This window comes from Melospiza melodia, chromosome 4 (genome assembly GCF_035770615.1).
Source record: "Melospiza melodia melodia isolate bMelMel2 chromosome 4, bMelMel2.pri, whole genome shotgun sequence".
NCBI classification, from domain to species: domain Eukaryota; kingdom Metazoa; phylum Chordata; class Aves; order Passeriformes; family Passerellidae; genus Melospiza; species Melospiza melodia.
The window spans coordinates 8,262,270-8,279,566 of record NC_086197.1 but is presented as its reverse complement, the minus strand read 5'-3'; the positions used below and the strand labels follow the sequence as shown (position 1 = coordinate 8,279,566).

Below are 17,297 nucleotides of genomic sequence, written 5' to 3'. Positions count from 1 at the left end.
TATGAGAGGCAAATTATTAAGAGATTGTGTTACATCTCCAATGCCGTTATCATTAACATTTTATACTCCTGCAACAGCAGGTGATTTGTAGGGTGAGCTGAGATCCCCATAGAAATAAATGCAGGAAAACCACTAGACAATCTATTGGTGGGAAAATCCAGTGATTAATGAGATTATTGTGAGCAAATCTCACTGACCATGACTATGGGACGCTTCTCATTTGCACTAAAAGCAGGAGGACTCTTCACCCAGTGTCTTCTCTTCAGCTTTGCCACTCATCTTCCTTCTAAAGGAGGAATGGAAAAATTAATGGCAGTCACATTATTAAAAAGACAGAAAAGATATTCTTGGCCTTGGGAGACAAACAGCAGTAATTTGGATTTACCACGTAAATCACCGTTATGCATTCTTTTATATCCTGCTGCCTGCATTTTGGGGAATATCAACATATTAAAAATCCATAACTTCCTCTCAGAGACTTCAATTTTTCATTCTGGGTTCACCTCTCTCCTATGATTTTCCCCCATAAGTTTAGTTAGCTTCATGTTGGAATAATGCAGCATTGAGACCTTATCTGTCTTATTTGGGAAGCTATTTCAATGCTTGTGATGTCAGTTAATTTTTGGTATAAAAATATCTGTGATAAGTTTGTCTATATGGTTTTCTGCCAGAATCATCATTTAACATAAGTATTTCTACTTTATTGCTACTGTTAAATGTTTTCTTCTCATGCCAAAATGTACTTACTTACACAAAGTAATTAATTTCCCTCTCACATAATTAAATAAGCCAAGCACTGCTGATTAATCTTTTAAAGTGTGTTTTGTATTTCCCCAATCATTCAAAGAGACTTTGATAGACTCTGCTTGATATGTAATTTACAGACATGGTTCTACATTGAGCCATCTTAAGGTTTATGCAGTGGAGTTAAAATCTTACTTGTTGTTGTAAATAAACCCTCTAATTTGATACATCCAATAGTTGTATTGTCTTTGCATGACCTCACCACCCTAACAATTCATACTTGTCTCAAGAGCAACAGGAATCCTAAAGATATCTAATTTCTTTTGTTGCTACCCAACCACTACAGGACAAATTATTTAATGAATCACTAAATTAAAGACCTTGCACTGTACCTACTTTGTATTTTTCTGGTAAAAAAAAAGAATTTTCTTGTGTGATGATCTATCCCTAGCCAATAGCCTCCAATTATATATAGATTTCACAGCTAACTTCCATGCCAAGGAGTAGGAACGTGCTCTGCTGTGTACACTCCGTAGGTCTAAGGCCAGCCATGGAGGAATAGAGCTAATAGCAGCTCTCCACCCACATCTTATTCGCACATCCTTCAACTATTCAGAGTATTTGTTCAGTTTGAATTATTTTCAAATTATGCCACATATGTGTCCTGAATCTTAACAATTAAGCCAAAACAGAGTTCCTGCAGTTGTACTTCCATTTTATCAGCTTTACTTTTCTGTGGCTCTTCAGTATGTAAGGCAAAATAGAATACACTAGCTCATGTCTTTATTTCTGAATGGCATCCCAGCATTCAGGAATGAAGGTGTCAGTATAATACCATCAGATTACGTGCTATTTCTGTGCTGAAGATTCTGGAAAGTGCCAGTCCAAAGCAAAGGTACTCACACAGAAATACTGGCTTTTCCTATTTGCCTATGCTGTTACATTTCAGGCATTGTAAAGGAAAGTCTGAAAAATTTAAGGTTACCTTTAACTATATTTTTTTGTAGCTGCTTGAAGATCCACAAGGAGAAAAAATATTGCTACATCAAAACTAAATGTGTGCACCATTTCCCACAGGTTAGAAAAGTCCTTGTCTTTGGTTTGGATTTATTTTTATGAGCTGTAAATAACTTAATCACTTCATTTTTTTAATCTGTCTTACTGATGTATTAAAGCCAATTTTCCTTAATAAAATGTATTTATCAGACCAGGCCTTGTAGGAGAGAAAAATGATACAATAACTTAGAGCAAGATATTCAAGATGCATAGTTTGATTAAATTCTCATCAAAGTCCCTGGGAGTTCATTAGAGTATAAGAACCTGACTCTTTTAAATGTAAAGTTCTTGTTAGCTGGCTAGCTAATCTTTTCACTTTGGGGATGCAGTTTCATGAGTACTTTAACCCAGTGCATGGATGGGTTCCTGGAAAAAGGTGTGGGTTTGCCTCTCCTCCTCTTCTCAGCTGTGTGTTCCCAGAGCTTCCCACAAGTCCATCTGATTAAAAACACTCACAAATCCACAAAAGTGGATTTGTTTTCAGCCACACTTCCAACACCCCAGCCTGAAAACCAAACACATGTCCTGACTTTAGGAAAGTGGGTGACCAAGTGCTTGGCTGAGACCCAGGGGAAAAAGGAAAACTGCTTCCATCAGCAATGGTACGAATCAGCTGCATTGAATGTGAAATTTAGCCCACCCTTATGTCAAACTGCCATATGGTCTGGTCATTTGCCATTTATCATATTACCTTTTAATTAATGTAGGAATTACATCAATCTATCATCATCTATCTAATGCAGGTATCTATCTTACACTGGAATCTATTTAGGTGTTTTTTTTATTTCAGACAATGTTAAAGGCAGACATCAATTGCACGGAACTGATGCTGCAGACAAGAAGTAAAAAATCAAATGTCTTCTTTTGAATTGAAAATTGAGGATCTACTGCCTGAAGCACTGGCTGGGTTGCCAGAGCTTCAGTGGCAGCCAAAGGCTGTAAGCCAAAGGGATTCTCCCTGAGGACTGATTGTAAATGGCAGAGCTGAGCTCGGGATCATCTGCTTTGGAGCATTTATATGTCAGAAGCAAGACAGAAAACAGAAATCTCAGAGAACTCAGGGAACAAGAAAACTACTCTGAACATCTAAATAGGCAAGAAGGAAACCCCATTTCTAAAATAATTTCACTTCTCCATGGAGCAAATTGTAATTGACCCAAAAAGTCTCAGATATTGCTTTAGAAAGATCAAGTCTTAACTGTTTACTTCTTACATTGAGATCATATATCTCTTTTTTTTTTTTTTTTTTTTTTTTTTTTCTTACTGGCCCATATGTCTCATCTGGTCTTCATCTGAGCTCATTTGCTGAGCCTGGACTCCCACTCTTAAATTCTGTACAAATTGCTCTCAGCTGCTCTTTGTAAACTGAGCTGGTCAATAATGCACCCACTGCTCCCACCCTGTTCCCTTCTGGCTGCCCCTTCTCATGATCTGATAAGGAGCAGCCATTATTTAAAAGTCCCCAGATCTCATTGTTTGTTTGATGAGTTTTCTGTTCTTCATGGAAAGAGGTTTGTGCTGGGCTGTCAAACCAAGGAGCAGCAACCCCAGTCCCTCATCTGCAGTAATTAAATGGTTTATCCATATGAGCTGATCTTCCTGATGTTTTCTTTTTGCCCCACTTCAGTTCTGTATCTTATTTGAATACAGCTTAGGGCAATATTTAAAAAAATCTTTGTGGAGGGAGGAGTTTAAGGTTCAGGCTTTGGTTTGTTGTTTTTTGGGGTTTTTTTTGAAACTAGTATATTTCCTTACCTTTATTAGTTTGCACTGTTTGTGTTTAAACTGTTTCACAGTGTTTATCAAAAGTCTACACACTGCTTTCCTTTCAAAGTCTTTTATTCTCACAGTGCTACAGCAAGCAGCATAATGACTCTGCCACAGTGACACTTCAGTTGCTTGACCTTCCTAAAATAAAGATTTCATTAATTGCAGAGATTATGCAATTCTTCTTCAGTAGAACTGTCTTTACTATTTTGTCATCCCTGAAAAGGAAAAAATAAATTAACATCATCTTCTAGAGCCATTCACTGGGTAGTCTCAATGGCTCACTTTCCTTTGGATGGCTGCAGGAGGTTCCTGAATCAGGAGTGCAGTCATGCTAAATTACTGCCATAGTCCAAAGAGAGAAGAGAGAGAAATGTTCCCAAAGAGTAATTCAGAGCTCCAGCTCTTTGACTTGAGAGGTTTGAATCTCTCTGCAAAACAACAAGGAAAAAAAAAAAAAGAATCCCTGGAACACTATGCAGAACAATACCACCAACTTTGCAGAGAGCATTGGGCAGAGAGGGGTCTTGAATACTCAAGAAGAAACTGAACAGACTCTCAGTTTCCTCTCTAGGATGATAGAGACTGACATTATAAGCCATATAGTTTAATTCCACTCTACTCATAAATAAAGATACTTCATAGAAACATAAATTCACCCATAGAAATCACCTAAATTAGTTTGCAGGAATGTTTCATACTTATTTTAGCAAGATTGATATATTCATATCTTTTATATAGACTGGAAATTGCTGTCTTACATGCACATTAAGCATAAGACACCTATAAAATTATCTTTACATGAATGCTGGCCAAACATTCAGTGGAACAAGGACTGAACACCACTGAAGCAGCAAATATGACAGTCCTTGCGTATTTTTAGAGATCCCTAATAATCCTTTCACAGATGGAAAAATGTAGTTTTAAAATAGCTCTGTTGCTTGGGCAAGCAATTAACATCAGTAGAGAACAGATGAGTCTACATTTTGCACCTTATACATTTTTTGCCAAATTCACTATTTAATTTAAAGATTTATTAAGGATGAAAGGAAGATTTATTCAAATGAAATGAAGGGAGAAGCAAAGTCCTAGAGAATTCAATGACAAAATTTCCTTTCAGTTACAAGAGGTCAGAATATCCTTACTCAACAGATTCTGTTCCTTGAACATTTGCTGTTTCCACTTATTTCTATTACCTAAGTGACACAGGGAGTGACAATTGTTCTTTGTTCCCCTTCTCTCTTAGTGTTACTGAAGTGGACTAGATGATTCAATCAACCATCCACTAGAAATTTTATCCTGGTCCTGAAACAGCTTAAAAATGGGATTTAAAGACCAAAAATGTTTCATTGAATAATACCTAATCAGGTCTAGTTCTTACATCTGACAAGGGTTCAATTTGCCTAAAAGCATGGGGGCCAGTCACGCAGGATGGCTTCAAGACTACACACACAAAGGGAATTGAGTGCCACACAGAGCAATGGAATTGTCATCTGGACCCCATCTTTTCCATCTGTACCACCACCATCAGACATGCTTTGCAACATGAAACATGTTCCACTTGTGTTTCAATTCTAGTGTGATCAAATTTTATGTTGTTTTGAGCTAAAGATTGGACCAGATGTCCTCCAGAGGTTTCTTCCAACCTACATAATCCTATCATTCCCTGCCCACCATTGATTTTTGTTGTTAATCTTTCCTTATTGTCAAATACAAAATTTGTATATATATTTATTAGATTAATAGTAATTATAGTAACATGGAGCAATAGCAACTCTGTAATTTCCTGTGTACCCTATTCTTGATCCAGCAGTAAAACCCTCTAATAAACTTGAAGCCAACAAAATCATTCCAGATATTTCCTAGCTGGCTTACACTGAAAGTGTTCAGCAGATCATTTATAGCAAATAAGAGATGCTTTAGATATTCAGAAAATATCTCTCATTTTGTCATTTTATGCTTAATGGCTTTAAAGAACAAAACAAGGATTTGTATTTCTGGTCCCTTGCTATCTATCTATCTGGATTTTTTTAAGCCCTTTTCTTTGCAGTCTGCATTACAATTTCAGAAAAGGTATAAGAAAGTGAGACTTCAGAGACAAAGATGCCATTTACCTTTCATCAGTCGTGCAGCATGGTCTCCAAACAAACTCCCAGGCTGCTGACCTTTGTCAGGAAAGTATCATAAATTGTCAAGATAGTAAAATCCCAGAAGTTTTCATGTTGATATCAGCCTCACAGCCACATCACTATTCTCTTATTTCATGAGTCAACCTGACACCTTTACCTTTACCTCAGCTGCTCACCTGGGAGAGCAACATTTAACCAAGAGAAAAATATGTCAGTTGAAAATTTTTTTTTTCCATTCAAAACATGTAAAGTTTAAGTTCATGACTGATACGAAAGCCAAATTCTACATGGGGTCTGAGGAGTAAAGGAGATTTTACATCTTGCCATAGATGTGCAAAGCTCTGTCAGGGGAACATAGAGAGATGACCTGGACCATTGTAGATCATTCAATGGATCATTCAATGTCCTCACAAGGGGAAGCGAAGGTGCAGGTTCTGATCTCTTCTCTCTCATAACCAGTGACAGGACTGGAAAAAAACACATGAAACTGAGTCAGGGGAGGTTTATTTTGGAAAAGGGTCCTCACCCAGAGGGTGGTTGGGCACTGGAACAGGCTCTCCAGGGGAGTGCTCACAGCACTGAGCCTGACAGAGGTCATGCAGGATTTGGACAATGCCCTCAGGCACAGGGTGGGGTTCCTGGGGTGTCTCCTGCAGGGCCAGGAGTTGGACTTGATGATCCTGATGGCTCCCTGCCAACTCAGGATGTTCTAAGATTTCATGATGTCTGAAGTTTTCTTGTTTGCTTTCATGGTTCATTATTCATTAGTATTTGTACTCTGTTAATCCCTAGATGTTTCAGCTATGCACCAGAATAAACTGCACATACACAGACATTTCTACATTCAAAAATTTAAGAAGATTGCTACTCTAGAGAAGTCAGAGCTTGAAGAGCTGGATGTTTACCAGGGAAAACCTTCCCTTTTATCCTCACTGATACAGCTGAGAGCAGTGCAATATGGGTAGAAAGTATTTATTTCTTACCAGCTCCCACAGCAGCAGCCACACAGCTGTACAGTGCCACGTTCAAGCTCACTTCCCTTTTGAGAAAAGATCCTTTACCTATAGTTATTTTGTAGTTATTTCTCTATATGTGTATTTGGATACTATATATATATATATATATATATGATGCACACTTCAGTGTACTTCATTACAAATTCAGAATTAGATAAACAGCTTGAATCAAGGCATAGAAATCATACTGATAGCTCTTACTCCTACAAGGACTCACACCTCTTGTATTAACAGTTCACTTTTAACAGTACGTGACTTAGATGATTTTTATGAGTTCACATGTTATTATGTTATCCTGGCAGGTCTACATAAATGGAAAATAATTTTTGCTGGGCTGGAACAGCAGGAAATTTCAAGGAAGTCAGAGGACCCAGCATTATGACTATGAAATCATATTCTGTCTCTGCATACAATGAAATTCTTAAATTCATCCTATAGGTATTAATAACAATAATGCCAATCTTCAATAAGACTGAAATAATGGTAGACTAGCCTCTGAATTATAATGCTCCACTGCTTGAATAATCATCTTCTTAACTTTTGGGTAACCTCTCATTGCACATAATAGGAACATTTCTTTGAAAGATTTAAGCAAGCATAGCATATTACAGAAGGAAGAAATACTTAAATTTTCAAACCACTCTGCAGAAGCATTTTGTGCTGTTACAGATAATAGAGCCTGCCTTCACAACTCACTGCCACTTCAGCTCAACCCTATAGCCAGTCCCCCAAATTAATCAGAGCTGCACAATTCAAAAGCAGCACAAAATTATTAATTAGAATCACTTGTTGTCAAACAAAAGACACCTCCTCTACAGAGGGAAAGAATGAGAAGGTAACAGGAGGAAAAACAAATCCTGATAATACAAATGAATGGGAGATCTGTCCCACTAGGAAATATTAGCAGGAGCAGCAGAACTGAATAAGCTAGATAAGGCTGATTACAAGTGTTGGTTCAAGCTTTGCTTAATGAACTGCATCCAGAGCAGTTTCTCTGATGTCTAATTGTCAATAATGTTTGAAGGCAGTCTGGAGGCTCCAGGACACTATGAAGCTTTCTGTCTCTCCTGACCATCACCTCTCATGTACCATCATGAGAGGTGATTAATCAAAGTTAACCTTTGTGATGTCTTTTGCCCCCTCAGTCAAAGAGGGAATTAACCAGTTCAAAAAACACCAGCAGGGACAGACACATAAGCAAAGCAAGACAAACTGAGTCCAATTCTTCGAGAAAACCTGGCTTCATGTGTATGCCACACCTGTGCAAGACAAAAAGAAAGATTTTAAATAACATAAAATGCTTTAGATTTGGTCACCCTTCTTTTTCTTACTAATTAGTGTCTGTACCATTAGCTGTCCTAGCCCCACCTGGGCTCCAGTTGTCCTCTCCAGTCACCTTTTGGATTCTCCACAATGTCCACACTCCACAGAAAGCAGTCAGGCCTGCCTATTCATTTCCACTCCCTGCAAAATAACTCCAGTTTTGCAATCATTTAGCCTCCCTCTATTCCCATTCTAACTGGCCTATTGTATAAACTGCAAGGGAAAGAAAAGGAAAGGAGCCAAACCAGGACAGATTTTTCCAGAAGACTCAACCACCCATTTATAAATCAAACTCAGCTCTGGCAGAGATGAAATCCACACAAGCTTTTCCCTCCCTTTCCTACTCTGAGTTTGATACTGATTGTGATGCACAAAGGTGAATATTTTACATGTCTGGTAGCCCTGAAAGGCAGGATACTTGATTTTAATCTGACATTCCTGTAGAGCATCACATCTTTCTCCCAAGGAAGCACGCTGTCCTTTGGCATGTAACTCACTGCTTGTTGACACCAGCAGTGCTTTGCCCAGCTGCTCTGAGATGTTTGGTTTGAATCCCAGTCATGCAGAAGACAAGACCGGGCAAAGTCAGATCTCAGAGAGACCACAAAGGACGTAGCAACAATACCACTGGTCTGGGGTTCTGTGCTTTTTTGACTGCAGATCACGTAATATGTCTGATTTGGCTTTAAGTGAAAAAGAATAGCTTGTCATGGAAGGGTGCAACTAAGCTGCCTGAGCTTTTATTCTGCTTTTTTACAAACACCTCTTAGTTGCCATTTGCTGATCAGTTTAGAGTACAGTAGCTATGCCAGTGGCATTCAGAGCAGTTCCTGAGGTATATTTGTGTTTTGAGAGTCATCTTTATGGTACTTTGGACAACTTCTAATTTCGTAGTGAAGGTAATAAAACCTTATCCATTACAAGGTGCACATGTTGGTGAAGTATCCAAGTAAGCTGGAGTGAATTCTAAGACTAGAACAGGCCCTAAGGAAGAGGTTTCCCAATTTCTGATCTGTTTCAAAATACTGCAGTTTTATTTTAAAAACACTGTTCTTTGGAAACTGGTTTTTCCTAATAATTTTAAAAGAGTATAGGTTACTTATTCACTGCTTTTCTTTCCTTTACCAGAGGACTGCAGTGCTATGTATGAATATCTCACTGAAAACTGGAAGTTAAGCCTTGGTTTCAGTTTGTAATAGGGAGAATCTTGATATTCCCCTCTCAGACAGGCAGAAGAAGTGAAACTTAAAGCTTGAGGGGGTTTACTCAGAAATCATGAATTCGAGCAGCAAAGTACACTGCAGAGCTCCAAACCCAGCATCAGCCTCTGCTAGTGACCCCAAATGAGCTGAAGCCAACTCAGATTTGAATGCATGTCAGGCAAGTATGACCCTGAACCTAAGCCTCTGAAACTCATCAGAGCTCATTAGCAAGGTCATGGGTGTGTGAGTATCTGGCTATTCCCTTCTGCTTATGACATGTGTTTTTCTGGCTTGAGTGCTCAAACCCCACTTTCTGCAGTGTGCAATGAAGAGGGCAGTGATGCATCAGCATCTGGGCCACGGAAACTTGTTTATGCTCATTCATTAGCACAGCCATACCATTTGCAAAGATTGCTTATTGATTCATTGTCTGATTATGGCAATTTTGCTCACCCTTGAATAAAAAGCTTTACATGATCTCAGCTGAGAAGAAACCTTCAACTTGATTTCTTTCCTCTGAATCCTTGGGAAGGATCTAAGCATGGCACAGGAGCCACACACAGTAAAAAACCCCAAAAGCATGTCTTTGTCAGGCTGGCTGTGACAATGTCCAAGTATGTACAGAATGGCCTCATGAGCATGTTCAATACTCCTGGGACAGCATTCTTGCTGCCTGCTCTGGTGACTGTGTTGCTGTGGTTCTTGTACTTCCTGGCTGAAGAGCTAATTGCATTAAAACTGACATGGAGTTATCTCTCCTGCCACAGAATATGGGGAATATGCCTATACCAACCCAAACCAACTCTGCCAGAATTCATTTCAGTGCTCTGTGCAAAAATATATGACAATAAATGTCCATTGTTCAGACCTTTCTCATCAATCACAAAGATGCAAAGACTCTGCAGCGCCATGAGACACGAACTGAGGTTTCTCTAGGAAAGTGGATAACTGCAATTAAACTCTGGAGGAAAAGCCCAGTGGATTTGAGAGAGAAAATTAGCCATAGCTGTTAGCAGCTTTGATGCAGTTGTTAGAAGCTTCTTTTGGTTTCTAATATAAGTAGAAAAATCAATCAGCTCAAACACTGTTCTCTGTCTTTAAAGCATTTTAACATCTTTTCCACTTTCCAAATTAGCAGCATGAACTGAAAATACTAAAAAAAGTTTCATTCTATAGATCTGGAGCCCTGGTAGTGTACTGCAATGCAGCATTTACTCAAGACCCATCCAAATTTTTCAATTTAAAGAGATGCTTAGCAGGACAGTGTGTCTTCACACACACATTGGCTAACTTGTGTTGGGCTGAAAACTACATGGAATGCTAGACATGAATAAATAAGCAGCAAATTTTTTTGCTTTTTTTTCATGTTATTGTGAAAATCAGAGTTGTTATTATTATCTTCCTTAAAGCCACAGAAACATTAATTTGTATGGTAATTATATATCCTCTTATTATTCATTCCTAATAAAAAGATTTAATACTTTTGCTTTTATATGAAGTTCATGTTTCTAAGGTTTTCTCTATCATTCTACTTTGATTTCTGGCATAAAAAAGACAGTGTCTTAGAATTCAGGTCTGTAAAAACTCAAGCTTTCAGAAAATATCAAATGTGAATCATGAGAATAAGTGACATGGTGGAGACATGAGGCATATGGCATTGTTGAGCAGCTTTTTGAAGTTCTAATATGTGTAATGATACACTGTTTATCTCATTGTATTTTCTAAGGATTTGATAGACATTGGAAATGCAGAATACAGTACGAGCTACTGTCACCAGCTACAATGGTGATAAATGCTATCATCCTAATCATACATGATTAGCTGATTTTAAAACCAGTCCAGAAGTACTATTTAGTAGGATTTTTATCATTCTTTAAAGCATAAAACCATTAAAAGTTTAATAGCTGCTATTGAACCAGAATGACTGCCATCAAATTGTTCTTTACCAGCTAGATAAAACTTTGTTTTTCAGTAGTTTTACATATTGAATAATTTTTTGCCATATTGTTGAGTAGCTGCAGTTTTCATGAAAGCATTAAAATTACTGATAACAAGAACCTCTCAGCTTGTAACAGCCATGACTTAAAACCTGAATTGTTTGATCTCAAAATTAATATAATTCAGGAATGTTTTTTCATGGAAAAGGTCTATGCTTTAAAGTTTCTAATCACTCAAGCAGTATAATGAATGTTTCAACCAGTATAATGAATGTTTTCACCTATACCAGATATGTGTAAATACAAACATGGTAGGAGCTTAAAAGATGTGCAGATTAGCAGGGCAACATTGCCATGAAAACAAATGGTAAATCACCTCTGCAAAAATCATAGAGCCTTATTCTGCTGAGGCATAATTAAACATGAACGAGACCTTTTGGGTGAAACGTGGGAGTTGTTCACCTATTGCTGCAATCTGCCTACAGAGGCTCAGCCTGGCCCACTTTATAAAATTTTCTTTTATTCAGGAGTGCACCTTTTGGACTAAGTTTCATTTGAGTATCTTAATAAATTGTCTTCAGATGTAACATGCACATGGATGTGATAAATAGAATAGTAACCACCAGCTAAGGGAGCACAAGCTTTCCTAGGCCTTGTGGGATTCTGGAGATGACATATTCCAGGTTATAGTTGGTTTATGATCCAAAAGAAGAGCTATTTTGAGTGAGTCCTTGAGCGACAAGAAGCCTTTGAGCATCTCAAACAGGAGACAGTTTGTATGGTGGCTCTTGAGCCGGTCCAGGCAGAAAAAATATGCAAAATGTGCTCTGCACTGTGACCAGGGAGCATGGCCTGACCAGGGGCCTCTGGCAAAAAAACTTCAGAAGGCCCAGGTGAGCCTTTGGGGCTTTGGAGCTGAGAGAATTGGGGTTCAGAAGCCCACTGCACCCCTGAAAATTGTAAAAGAGGTCACCCTTCATTTTTCAAATGTAACAAGACACAGAAAATGGGAAAAAATAATAAGACAAAGGCTGTTAAGATGAGCTAGCAATAAGTCTCTGATTGAGTCACTCATGCATTGCTCCACTTCAAGTTAGTGTAACTATGATGAGATGAAGCTTTATTCATACATTTATACGTACATTAAAAAAATATTAATATATTCAAAGATATTTATTCATATTACAGGAGCACCAAAAATCTCTTAATGAGCCTCGAGCCAATGTAGCAGGGACTGTGATAAAATATTCAAAAAATTATCTCTATTGCAAATAATTTACTGTGGATGAGGGAACTGATTCATTTGAGATTATAAAGACAGCAGTGAGATTGCAAAAGACGCAAGAGCTGGTTAATTACCCTAACAGTACAAGTAAGATTTTTAACTCATGGTATCTGGCTTCACCCCTCTGACTCAAGGTACAACATCTCTCATCCTTTCCCTGACAGGTGTTTTTCTGCCACCCTCAACTATTCTGTTATTTCTGAATTGCTCTCAGTACCTCACACCACAAAGTGTTCCTGCCCCAGCACCATCACTCCTGCTGGGGGTGATGGGATGTTCTGGGAAGTGAAGGACAGATTTCCAAGGCTTTAGCAAAGGGACCACTGTGGAAGTTCCATGATTTCTTGTTATCTACTCATCTAAACTTGTCTTCTTTAATTTCCCTTTGCCATTTAGAGGGAGAATTATTTGCAGTAGTGAGAGGCAAAAGTAAGAAGAAGCCCTGAGAAAAAAGGATTGTGGAAAGAACAAAGTGCTCTGTTAATTCAAAGGCAGCAAGGTTGGAAACAGGGCAAAATCGTTGCCCCACAGGATCATGCCTGCAAATACCAATCTCTTCACTACTAAAGAGAACTGTTCAAAACTTTTTCAGGTAAAACTCTTCAAAAATGTATTTCCAGCTCCACTGAATATTTCAGGAAAGATTCTGTTTCTACAAAAGCCTTTACTTTTTCTTTAAAAAATGGTTGGGGAATGTGACATTTCTACTTAAAAAGGCAATTTATTCTTTGGAGGTTTTGTGTGCTTGTTTGTTTATGCTGACATTTTCTAATAAAACATAATCCTACTCCAACATCCCAAAGTGCAAACTTAACATAACTTTCATGAACCCTTTTGTGCTATGAAAAATCCTCCATGTTCTTTTTTAGGTACAAAACCGAAGCATACAGACTTATTAAATATCCTATTATAATAATTTTTGTTTAAGCAATATTTTTATAGATACATAAGAGTTACAGAATGTTGAGTGATCAGTTATTTATTCCCCCCCTTGAAGGAGAAAAAAATAAATCCATGCAATATTTAAAAAATCTTCTCCAATATTTATTATAAACTTCCAGCACAGGAGACCAAGTAGTTTATCCAAACATCAGTTACAAAACTGACAAATTTTCCTTATCTCTCAAAGTCATAAGATTTTTAATTGAAATTTCTGCCTCAAACATTTTGGTTTGAATTAAGTCACCGTTTCTTGCAACACATATATAAGATGTGAAGGAGAAAAATGACCATCATGGTCTTAATACTACTTAATTTCATTTCATATATCCTTATGCTTCTACCTGATATTGTTTTGACTAAATATGTAGACTTTTCCAGCCTTTTGACATAAACTGTGGTTTTTTTGGTCTTTTTTCTCTCCTTTAGAGATTGTCCAGTTTATTTACACCTATCTTATTTTCAGACTGGGGAATGGTGCACCAGCTGAGGCCTCATCACCGTTTAGTACAGCAAAATAATTACTTCCGTAGTCATGCTGTTAATACAGCCCAGCATGAGATTTGCCTTTTGTGCAACCACATTATCTTGTCGACTCAGATGCAGTTTGTGAGCCACGGTGACCTTGGACCTCTCCTCCCATCCTGCTGTTCCTCCAGTCATTCTCCCATTTGTGTCTGTGCACTTCAGGTTTCCTCCACAGGCATTACTATTCATGGCACTTGTGGTTATTGGATTTCATCCTCATGGTTCAAATGCTGGCAGCAGTTAACAGCATGGTTATGAATTTCTGATCCATTCCTCCACAACCCTCCTCACCCAAGAGCTTCTGTACGTGTGCTCTGCTCCTTTATCCATGCCACAAATATAAAGATTAACCAGGACTAGGACCAAGGCAGTTCTTGGGGATGCCCTGCAAAACCTACCTTCTCTTTTTTGATAGAGAAAGGAATGAAAATCACTCCCTAAGTGCCATTTTTAGTCAGTTGAACATTGACCCACTCTTGGAACTCTCTAGCTGGTCAGAGTGACCCCAAGATATGTCAGAAAGTCTCTTTTCCCTGCCCAGCACTCAAAGAAGGAGTCAGAGCTCTTAATTTCTCGGCCTCAGAGTTGTTTATTGTATCTTATCTATAAAATTCTTTCTCCTGCCCTGCTGAGGTCCGCTCAGCAGGACAGTCAGAGGCACTCTGCCTCCCCTGGGGCAGTGTTATCTTTTTATACTAAAACTGCATATACAATATTTGCAATTACTTTCCAACACCTATCACCTATGTTAGACAGTGAGCTTCTACTCTAAACCAATGTAAAAGTGCCACCATCACCCAGAAGATGGAGGTCAAGAAGAAAAAGGAGAAAGGCTGGACAGGCCCAGATTCCTCCATCTTGCCCTCTGAACCTCCATTCTAAAAACCTTGCAAAACTATTTTTCACCCCATGATAAATTCACTATCATTCTACTTAAATTTTTGTGGCTTGTAATTCTTCATATAAGGTTGGTAATTGTTTTTTCCAAGGGCTAAATCAAAGGCACAGGGGTCTGGGGCTCTGTGCCGAGGTCTCTGAGCCCCTTGGGCAGGGGCTCGAGACCACCAGGGCAGCCAGAGGAATTTCTTGGGTTCTGACAGCACACTGTGGCTATAATATCCAATTTTGCTGATACAGAATGTTTAAAAGCTTAATACAGTCAGAACATTTCACATTTTCAGCTTCTCTTTCATATCCTAAACAAGATCATTCATCAGAGAAGGAACTTACATAGGTTTGATACGATTTTCATTTGATACATCCACACTGGACATTTTCAAGTACTGCATATTGTTCTTGGTTGTTACCTACTGATTGTTTAACAGTCTGTTCTAGTATCTACCACATTCTCAAAGTTAAAATGACAGGTTTATCGATTTTTTAGGTCTTCCTTCTTTGTGTGTCAAAGCAGGTGCAACATTTTCAATAAATTCACTTTATTTACCCTAATAGAGAGGTAGCAACATTTTCAAAATAGGTAAGCACAGCAGGAAGCTACACTGTAATGCAGAATTTCATCATAAATGTCACAAAGAGAAGCCAGCATTTGAAAAAAAAACAACATCTCTGCTCCGTTTTACAGTGTCTTTACATCACTAATAAATCTCTAGGAGAACTCCTGCTCATACCGCCTCACCTGAGTTTATTTATATTGTATTAATCCCATTCCTCCCTCTTCCCTTTTTCAAAGATCAGGGAGGATTTCCACCACTTCTCAGGCAAACCCAAAGTGTTTTGTGGCCAAGGGAAGCAGAGCAGCACTGAAGACTGATCCACTTGCATGTTTCTTTGAACCTGATCCTTCCCTAGCCCACATAAGCATTATTCATATCCAGCTGCTTTGGGGTTTGTCAGTCTGATCCTCTTTGCACAGGAAATGTTTATTGAAACAGGGACTTGAACACTTGCTGCTCTGTTTTTCAAATAAATTTTCAGACAATGAAAATATATTTGGAACGCATATTTGACCCAACACACACATACAATTTGAACACCTGCATCATAATTTGACCCTCTTTCTTTAACTGATGATGGGAAATTGGTGGTTTTACTCATCTCCTTTTTGTTTACCTGACTCATGCCTTAGGAGCAGCATTTCTTTACTGGTTAGAGAAGGATGAGGCTTGCACATTCAGATACAGACACTGGTAAAGATTTTACCTAATGAGGCTAATTACAGCCTTTCTCTTTCCTCTAAACTGGAAATTCTTACCGGCTTCTCTGAGACAGCAAAATTTTTCATAACTGGTGTGCTCTTTCTGAAATATGTATTTTTGATGCATGATATAATCAGAAAATACCAGTTGAATTTACTTCTGCATATTGTTGAAACATATCTTAAAATCAATTTTTAAAAAAATAATCCATATAGAAAATTATACTGTGCATCTGTGAAAAAATGTTTTTGTGTGCTTATAGCCATAAACCCATGAAGTCTTTAAAGGAATCTGCCCCAAATTGTGGCACCTCAATCTGCTGATTCTTCAGTCTGCTGAAGAATGTAGTTTGGTTTTTGGTCTGAAGTCATAAACATCTAAATCAATTTTACTCTGATCATCACACCTCCTAAGAATTACTGCTGAACTGTCATTAGCACAGGAAAATTTCATTTCACAATTTAATTTTCAAAATGTCACAAATGACTGACTGAAAATAAAAACAGGAAAAGCAGGGAAACTGAGAACAAAAATCACATTTTAACCTTAACTGTACCTTTTATAAATTTTGTCAATAAAATAACCCTCTTTAAGTAATTAATTTGTCTATAGGTATAAGAACAATACATCTCCTTTCCTAAATTTCTGTTTAAATATTGAAGTACATTGGTTTTCTGCCAGACCATAATATGCTCATAATGAAGAATATGTAGGAGGTGTTAGGCTTTAACATTATTGCCTAGAACTTTTCCATAAAAATATTTTATTTAATAGTATAGGTATTCATACAGTAAATTAAAACCTAAAATTGCAAAGAATAATACTGCTTTAATTGCCTGACAGGATGGGGGATTATTTCTTACATTCTCTCCTGCATAGATGAATATAACCTTCCTGAAGAGGAAATCTATTCACGGCTGAATAACAGGACTGTGGTAATATATTGAACTCTAGGAAGCCCCTAAATAATGTAGTATAAAGTATTAGCATTTTTCACCCCTTGAAGATCAAAGCTGAGGGTATTAGTTGTATGATGTAAGATTCATAGGTTATATCTGTGTGAATGCCAAGATAATATTTCAGGACTAAGTCTTACTGGAGTATAAATCTTACAATTAAAAGAAAGCATCTGGCAGGGAATTTTTGGTGTTTGTTCTTCTCTCACATACTACATTTTGCAAAACAATTCCCAGGGGCAGCTTGCCCTTTTTAATC

The 17,297-nt window shown here is 37.9% G+C and overlaps 1 long non-coding RNA gene across 1 annotated transcript in view; it reads right to left on the bottom strand.

The window, feature by feature from the left end:
- Positions 1-270: 270 nt before the first annotated feature.
- The window catches only part of LOC134417051 (uncharacterized), a 111,732-nt gene continuing 94,705 nt past the window's right edge, over positions 271-17,297 (bottom strand). Inside the window, exon 6 of the long non-coding RNA XR_010027491.1 lies at positions 271-286. This is a non-coding gene — a long non-coding RNA (uncharacterized LOC134417051). The remainder of the gene's footprint in view (positions 287-17,297) is intronic.